Source organism: Festucalex cinctus, chromosome 3 (genome assembly GCF_051991245.1).
Source record: "Festucalex cinctus isolate MCC-2025b chromosome 3, RoL_Fcin_1.0, whole genome shotgun sequence".
NCBI lineage: Eukaryota > Metazoa > Chordata > Actinopteri > Syngnathiformes > Syngnathidae > Festucalex > Festucalex cinctus.
The window spans coordinates 2764872-2773436 of NC_135413.1; the positions used below are offsets into that span (position 1 = coordinate 2764872).

An 8565-nucleotide genomic window follows, 5' to 3' on the forward strand; every position below is an offset into this window, starting at 1 on the left:
ACCGTAGCGGACACGCCCTTTGGCAAAAAGTTACAATATTCGGTGTGGGGCATGATCAACATCTTAAGGCTTTTCTGACCAATTTTCAAATGGATCCCTTCAACAAGCTCAGCACAGTAGCTAAAAACGTAAAGTATGACATTTATTGTAACCACTAGGTGGCGCTATATGTATAACTGAATTTTATCATATAGATGTTTTCAGGCCGTGACTATTACGTTGCCTGAGAAGTTTGAGATTTTTTGGAGCTTGAACATGGGAGTTATTAAGCATTTGCTCTTTCTGGACAAATGAAATTTTAAAGGCAATATTTGATGCCCCGCCCCCGTCATATAGTATTTCAAAAAGGCAAGATGTTTTGCCCAGTTGTTCTCTCAGGTCTTGAGATGATAAATGCCAAGTTTGAAGTCAATTGGATGAAAAATGTTTGCAAAGGGGGAAAAAGCATGACCACAGTGAATGTGCCAAAATAGGCCAAAATTGGACATAAAAAAATTCATAGCTCACTTCCTGTACATTTTAACTACATGGTCCCAAGAGACTTTTTTGTGCGTCTCGGGGTGCTACACGTGCCTGCCAATTTTTGTTGCTCTAGCTCAAACGTGCCGGGCTTGGTTTTTATTTTTCTACGCTAGGGGGCGCTATCGAGTCGCATTGTTATGACGACTTAATAATATCAAATTTTTCGCCGGGCCTGAGGAGTGTGCAAAGTTCGGTGAGTTTTCGTGAATGTTTAGGTACCCAAAATCGCGATCGTTTGCGGAGAATAAAGAAGAAGAAGAATAATAATAATAACTAGAGCTGCGAGCAGCTATAAAGGGCCCTCGCAACCCGGGCCACGTTGGGGTACTTGCACGTCGGGGTACTGGCACGTTGGGGTACTGTCAAATAGGACAAGACCATCTAAAATGTTTTTGACAAGCCTTGTGTGTGCAAAGTATAATCAAAACGCAAAATATGGTGTGCAATTCCCAAAATAAATTCAAAATGGTGGACTTCCTTTTAGGTTTAGCATACGGCTACAGAATACCTTTTGTAGGTCTTAAGCTAATAGGTATGCCTCCCAGTTTTCATAAATCTTGGTCAAGTCATCTTTAGTTGTGTATCGCTTGAATCATACAATTGGAAATGCTCCATAAAAATGCATAGAGGGCGCTATTGAGCACAACGTTGGGTTACTTGCACGTCAGGGTACTGGCACGTCGGGGTACTGTAACATGGAACAAGGACCATGGAAAATAGAAATGCATTTGCCGTGCCTTGTGTGTAAAAAGGTGCAGTAAAAGGCCAAAAATGATGCACAATTCCCAAAATAAATTCAAAAGTGTGGACTTTCTGATGTGTGTGCAAAGTTTCATGAAAAGTCGCTCGTTTGATATTCAAAACCAGCATCTGTTTATTTGAAAACATTGCATGGCACAGAGATGGTGTGTGATCAAATAAAAAGCTTTTTGATGACTCTTAATGTGGTGTCGCTGTGCAACACATATGTATTCATGACATAGTGAAGTATTGTGACAGTTTTGTAGGGTCCAGCAAACAGTAAATGTGTGACAGTTATTCAAGAAAAAATTTAGCTTTGAAGCAGGCTAACCAATGACATCATCTAAAGGGGAAAAAAGCACATGAGCAAGCATAGGTATAAGTAGAGCAGAAAAAGAGATGAAAGAAGTGCGAGAGATGGAACAGGAGAGGAATGCAGCTGTTTATGTATAGCTGTTGTAACAGGACAGATTAAATAACACTTTAACCTGGGGTTAACAGCGCCCTAGGACAGATAAACTCTTTAGTGTAAAAGTTTTCTGGGACAGATGAATCCCTTGGGGTCAAAGAGTTTGGGTTAGCACATAGTCTGTCTTAGGATAATGTAACCTCCATGGATGAATTAGTCCTAGGACGCTTTGACCTGCGGGCTAAAACTTCAGGGGGGTTAACCTGTCCTGTTATATTGTGATCATCGTCTTCGTGCATGTCCTCAGTGGCTTCTTCTGTCTGTGTGGCAGCATTTGATACATCTGTAGAACAAAAAAGAATGAAGAATCATGTTAGATCTGTGAAGTTTGGTTGTCTTAGGTGTAGTTTACAGAACAGTCGTGTGCATATTTTTAGCATGGTAGTGTCTTAATACAAATGCATATTATGTAATGCACTGTATATGGATATTACAGACGTAATATTTGACGGTGATCTTATATTCATAGTTTTTGCCCGTTAATAAATAATATAGCTAGTAAGTAATAAGACACGCAAAAATGGTATAGTTGAATCCTCTGGGTCAAAAAGCAATGTTTTAGGATTGTGTGATGAAATGATGAATAAAAGTAAGGATACGACAGGTACATAAATGGTTATGTAAGTGTAAAATTTGGCATGGTGTGTCCAGATACATGCAGGATAAGTATAAAATATTATGGTGTGTGATTGATTTTTTCTTAGTAAAAATTTGTATTGTAAAGGTCAAGTCACTGTATGTCCAAAAAAATTTAAAAAAAAAAATCTATGGTATAGAAACATCATAATCAGGGGCAAAGACATAAACATAATAATAGTAATTAATAATGATAGAATTTAAATACAATCTTTTCCATGAATATGTCAGTTATTTTGAGAAGATACAGAAAAAAAAGAACTTTGAAGTGTCTATCAGTGGATGAAAGAGGGCAAGATCACAGCATAGCTACATGATATCAGTCACATTTGAAAGTAATCAAGTGTAGTATGTATTCACATTATATACATTGAGAAATTGCGGCTCAATAATCAGTCAGTGTTTTAGTTAACAGTCCAATTTTACCTTCAAGATATTCCTAACAGAAAAAAAGGAACGTGCATTAACAAAAAAATGTAAAAATGTCCATTGTCAAACATGTCATTCATTATACACAATGTGTAGGATGGGGATGCTTGCTGTGTTAGTGTTTGTGTGTCTTCCATGTCATATAGCTTACCATCACGGACAAATGCATCACATGCATCCTTTATATCCAATGCAGTCTGGAGTTCTTTCACAAGCTTGGTTTTGAAGTCTATCTGTTTTTCAAGTGCTCGATTGACTCGAGTCACATGGACTAGTTGGTTCATTTGGGAATGAAGATCAAGGCTGCGCTGGTATAAGTCGTTGCGACTGAAAGCATGATCAATGCATGCATACTGTAATGACAAAGCATTCAATGAAAATCAGTCATGTTAGATTCCATGATTCTAAATAGCAGAGGTAACGTGTTGGTGCAAAACGTTGTGGTCGTGTTGCATGTTACTCAATGGCTGTGTGTGTCAAAACGAGTTTATTTGAAAGAATATACAAATATATACACACGGACATATATATTTATACAGTATAACAGTACCGCATGTATTGGTTTTAAGGAAAGAGTTGAAAAGCAGTGTTCAGAAAAAAGCATAAGACGCACAAAGTACCATTTCACTACATGTAATAAGTTGTCAAGTAGACATGTGAATTAAGTGGTTAAGATAGTGGCTACTGTGCAAGTAAGCTTCAATTGTCTCTAAAAGGTTAGCATATGTGTTCTACATGATATCAATGGCTAGACGTGCTCGTGGAGAAACATTACAAACAGAAAAACACACTAAAGGTGCCTTTAACAAACCTGTTAATAAATGAGAACTTAATACATATATGTATGGCATACTGTATATGATTGAGAAAGTTGTCCTGTTTAGTTTATGTATTGTATACTTACGGAAAAAAGTTGGCAATCTTTGCGTATGGAGATGATTAGAGGGTCTTTATCAAAAGAGAATTTGCTTGGTGATTTGTTCATGTTCTGTAGAAAAGCAAAGGAGTAGAAATAAATACAGTATCATACTTCATAAACATACAAGAAATTTGTAGCTGTATTAACCATTGTTGGTATTTGAAGTGATAATTTAGGAATAGAAGTGTAGTGATTGCAGAATTTATAGAGTGCTTACCTTGTATGACTTTGTAGATGGAAATGTCTTTTGTTGAAAGAGCTCTTTGTTGTCTACTATATATGCAAGGACAAGCATAAGTAGGTGTGGTTATGAAGTACTTGACCATTGAAATAAAGCAGTGGTATCAAATGTATGGACCGTGGTTTGGCTCAGGCCTGCAAAGGGGTTTAATGTGGCACAAGAGATAATCTTGTAAGGTACAAAAAATAATAATAATATAATAGGTATGCCTCTGAGTTTTCACAAATCTAGGTCAAGTCAAGTCATCTTTAGTTATTTCGCGCTTGAATCATCCAATCGGAAATGCTCCATAAAAAATGTATAGAGGGTGCGATTTATTGCAAATTGCACACGAAATCTCTAAAAATTCATGTTAATGACAAGTCTGATGTGTGTGCAAAGTTTCACGAGTTTTCACACATGTATAGATAAAAAAAAACAAAGCAGCACTTTACTTGGCAACCAATGCATCGCTATAGCAGCAGCGTGCGACAAAATAAAAAACTTTCGATAAATTTGCATCTTAAACATCTTAAGATGAAACACACCAAGTTTGAACACGGTCGAATGAATTTTGTAGGAGGAGTTAAAATATGACCCCTAAAAAAGGCCACAAAAAAAGGCTACAAATCCCATCATAAATCAAAATGGCGGACTTCCTGTTTGGTTTAGCACATGGTTCCAAGAGACTTTTTTGTACATCGTGGGCTCTTATGTATGCCTCTAAATTATCATAGCGCTAGGTGAAACGTACAACCGGGAATGCTTCGTTAAAGAGGAGTTTTTTAGCTCAAAATGTGATGCCCGGCCCCTACGGGACTTCCTGTTGGGTTTAGCACATGGCACCAAGAGACTTTTTTGTACATCGTGGGCTGTTACATTTGTCTACAAATTTTCGTAGCTCTAGCTGCTTCGTACAACTGGGAATGCTTCATTAAGAAGTAATTTTTTCCTTTGCAAACTGTGCATGCCACGGCAACAGCGTGCGACAAAATAAAAAGCTTTCAATAACTTTTCATCTTCAACATCTTAAGATGAATCACACCAAGTTTGGAGATGATCGGATAAACTCTGTAGGAGGAGTTCGTTAAAATAAGACCCCTATGAAATGGCCCAAAAAATGGCAACACGTTCCAAAGTAAATCAAAATGGCGGACTTCCTGTTCGGTTTAGCATATGGTTCAAAAAGAGTTTTTTGTACCTTGAGGGCTGTTACATATGTCTTCAAATATTGGTAACTCTAGGTGAAATGTACAGCCGGGAATGCTTCATTAAGTTAGAATTTTGAAACACAAAATTTGATGCCTCGCCTCTGGCGGACTTCCTGTTAGGTTTAGCATATGGCACCAACAGGCTTTTTTGTAGATCATAGTCTGTTACATATGTGTACCAATTTTCGTAGCTCTAGATTAAACGTACCACCGGCAATGCTTCGTTAAGTAAGAATTTTGAAACTGTAAATTTGATGCCCCGCCACCGTCATATAGTATGTCAAAAACTTTAGATTTTTTACCATGATGTTGTCCCAGGTGTTGAGATGGTACAGCCCAAGTTTGAAGTCAATCGGGTTAACCGTGTAGGAGAAGCGGGCAAAAGTATGACCCCTGTAAATGTGCAAAAATGGGCCAAAATTGGACATTCAAATACTCATACCTCACTTCCTGTCTATTTTAGGGTACACATATCAAAGAGGTTTTTGTTCATCTGGATGTGCTACAGGTGCCACACAATTTTCGTAGCCATAGGACAATCGTAGCGGGACAGGGATCCGTTAAACCTATGTAGGTGGCGCTACAGAGCCATTTTTCTGTTATCATGTATGGCGACTTTAAAATATCAAATTTTTCGCCAGACCCGATCTGCGTGTAAAGTTTGGTGAGTTTTCGTTCATGTTTAGTGCCTCAAAAATGTGGTTGTTTGCGGAAAAGAATAATAACAAAGAAAAAGAAGAAGAAGAAGAAGAATAATAATAAGAATTCCTTCAGGAACAATAGGGACCTCGCAGCGGTCGCTGCTCGGGCCCTAATAATAATAATAATAATAATAATAATAATAATAATAATTTTTACAAAAACAATAGGGACCTCGCAGCGGTCGCTGCTCGGGCCCTAATAATAATAATCCGATCGAAAAACAATAGGGACCTCGCAGCGGTAGCTGCTCGGGCCCTAATAATAATTCGAACGAAAAACAATAGGGACCTCGCAGCGGTCGCTGCTCGGGCCCTAATAATAATAATAATAATAATAATAATAATAATAATTTTTACAAAAACAATAGGGACCTCGCAGCGGTCGCTGCTCGGGCCCTAATAATAATAACTAGAGCTGCGAGCAGCTATAAAGGGCCCTCGCAGCCCGGGCCACGTTGGGGTACTTGCACGTTGGGGAACTTGCACATTGGGGTACTGGCACATTGGAAGCAGAATTTCTTTGAAAATGGCATGATAAACATGTAGATTTTTTTTTTTTTGCCAGGTGTGATGAGTGTGTCAAGCTCAATGGGTTTTGGTGATTGTTAAGATCTGCAAAAATCAGCGTCTTTTTTTTTATTTTTAGGCAATGAGTTGCCCTGATTGGTATTTTTCGTAAAAGTATATATACACACATCATCGCTCGTACTCATTGCACAATGTTGCTTTTATTGTCCATAGAGGCGATCAAAAAAAAAAAAAAAAAACTAAATAAAAAATATGTATGTTTGGATCGGTCTGACACCAGTGAACATATTGAGTGGTGGAAAGTAAAAGAATATTCATAAATGACTTAGTTATCACACTTACAATGAGTTTACAATTTTTGCAAAAATACCGTGAGGCATTTTTTTTTTTTTATGCCTCAAGGACTAGGTGGCGCTGTATTTATAACTGAATTTTGTCATAGAGATACCTTCAGGCCTTGACTATAAATATACATTTCAAGTATGGGATTTTTTGGAGTATGTACCTGGGAGTTATTCAGCATAGCCTTCATTCACGATATTGCTTTTAATGTCCATAGAGGCTATCAAAAATACATAAAACTAAATAACAAAAATATGTGTGTTTGGTTAGGTCTGATGCCAGTGAATATTTTGAGTGGTGGAAAGTAAAAGAATATTCCTAAATGACTTAGTTATCACACATAGAATGAGTTTACATTTTTTGTACAAAATACCGAAAGTGGGGTATTTTTTTTTCATGCCTCAAGGGCTAGGTGGCGCTGCATATATAACTGAATGTTGTCATAGAGATAGCTTCAGGCCTTGACGATAAACATACATGTCAAGTTTGGGATTTTTTGGAGCATGTACCGGGGAGTTATTAAGCATATCCTTTTTCAGTGCGAAACACAAATTTTGATGCCCCGCCTTCATCATATAGTATTTCGAAAGGTCAAGATTTTTCCCCCTGTCGTTGGCTCAGGTCTTGACATGGTCCAGGTCAAGTCTTAACTCAGTCAGATGAAACGTGTAGGAGAAGTGGGCAAAAGTCTGCCCCATGTGAATGTGCAAAAATTGTCAAAAATGGGACATTCAAAAATTCGTAGCTAACTTCCTGTTCATTTTAGCATATGGGTCCAAGAGACTTTTTTGTAGGTCTTGGGCTCCCTCATACACCTAAAAATATTCGTCGTTCTTGCTTAAACGTACAACCGGGGCTGCTTCTTTAAAAACTTCTCGGGGGCGCTATTGAGTCATTTTTGTAAAAATAGCACAATCAACAATAAAATATTGCTCATTTTACCAGGCCAGATGTGTGTGCCAAGTTTCATGAGTTTCTGTGCATGTTTAGACCCTCAAAACTGGCGTTGTTTTCTTGGCGAACAGCGCTTAGCCACACCCACAGCAATTCGCGAAAACTCACAAACTTCGTGTTGTGACATCATGAAGGCCGAAACCCTCATCTGAGCAAATATGAGGTAGGTCCAGTTAACGTGTTTGGAGAAAAACGTAGAAGAAAATTCGTAAGAAAAAAAATTGCCACTAGGTGGCGCTATCAGTTAGATGAAATATAAGTCAGGAGATGTCTTTAGGGCTGGACTCTCATAAAATGTGTGAAATTTTGAGAAGATAGGATCATCTCGGTCAAGTTAATGCAGCTTTTATTTTCACGAAAAATCTTCAGACTTTGCGTCACCGTAGCGGCCACGCCCTTTGGCGAAAAGTTACAATATTCGGTGTGGGGCATGATCAACATCTTAAGGCTTTTCTGACCAATTTTCAAATGGATCCCTTTAACAAGCTCAGCACAGTAGCTAAAAACGTAAAGTATGACATTTATTGTAACCACTAGGTGGCGCTATATGTATAACTGAATTTTATCATATAGATGTTTTCAGGCCGTGACTATTACGTTGCCTGAGAAGTTTGAGATTTTTTGGAGCTTGAACATGGGAGTTATTAACCATTTGCTCTTTCTGGACAAATGAAATTTTAAAGGCAATATTTGATGCCCCGCACTCGTCATATAGTATTTCAAAAAGGCAAGATGTTTTGCCCAGTTGTTCTCTCAGGTCTTGAGATGATAAATGCCAAGTTTGAAGTCAATTGGATGAAAAATGTTTGCAAAGGGGGAAAAAGCATGACCACAGTGAATGTGCCAAAATAGGCCAAAATTGGACATTAAAAAATTCATAGCTCACTTCCTGT

General features: G+C 37.9%; 1 long non-coding RNA gene across 1 annotated transcript; it reads right to left on the reverse strand.

Moving 5' to 3' along the window:
• Positions 1 to 1377: 1377 nt before the first annotated feature.
• LOC144016773 (uncharacterized) lies at positions 1378 to 3787 on the reverse strand. Its single transcript, XR_013283003.1, has 3 exons — positions 3702 to 3787; positions 2949 to 3150; positions 1378 to 2015 (listed from the first exon to the last, which is right to left on the reverse strand). It is a non-coding gene; the product is annotated as an uncharacterized LOC144016773 (long non-coding RNA).
• Positions 3788 to 8565: the final 4778 nt, after the last annotated feature.